Raw genomic sequence first — 629 nt, forward strand, 5'->3', positions numbered from 1 at the left:
CTACATGAGGAAAATTTTTTAATTAAGAGACTGTATCTCCACTTAAATATCTCTATTACTTCTTAAATGCATATCTTCAAAGTAAAATCATCTAATAATAACTTGATTCAATCAATGCGCTAGAAAGTTTTTTATATTTTATTAATTTATTCATATTATATCTCAATGGTTATCCCATCCCTTGTATCGTCCCATTCCTCCCTCCCTCCCATTTTCCCCTTACTCCCCTCCCCTATGATTGTGACTGAGGGGGACTTCCTCCCCCTGTATAAGCTCATAGGGTATCAAGTCTCGGCAGCACATATACTAAAATTAGAATGATACAGAGAAGATTAGCAGGGCCCCTGGGCTAGACAGTTTTATAATCAGATGTACCAATAAAACTTTGTAATGGAAAAGACCTGCTTCAAATGAAAAATAATGTATTTTAAAACTTATGGGAAAGGAGTTACATTTGAATCAGGAATTTTATTGGAATACTAAATTAAATTTTCTCTATATTATAACTTTATTCCTAACTTCCTGCTAAGCTACAGGACTCCACAATATTAAGATCTTCTTTCAGTTATAACTAGTGATTTAATATATTACTATAAACTTTCCATTCTGAACCAGATGAATAATGTGAG

At 32.6% G+C, this 629-nt stretch overlaps 1 non-coding gene across 1 annotated transcript; it reads left to right on the top strand.

Annotated features, from left to right (window-relative positions):
• The first annotated feature begins 281 nt into the window (after positions 1-281).
• LOC127202441 (U6 spliceosomal RNA) lies at positions 282-389 on the top strand. The gene has a single exon (XR_007832318.1). It is a non-coding gene; the product is annotated as a U6 spliceosomal RNA (small nuclear RNA).
• Positions 390-629: the final 240 nt, after the last annotated feature.

Source organism: Acomys russatus, chromosome 18 (genome assembly GCF_903995435.1).
Source record: "Acomys russatus chromosome 18, mAcoRus1.1, whole genome shotgun sequence".
Taxonomy (NCBI): Eukaryota; Metazoa; Chordata; class Mammalia; order Rodentia; family Muridae; genus Acomys; species Acomys russatus.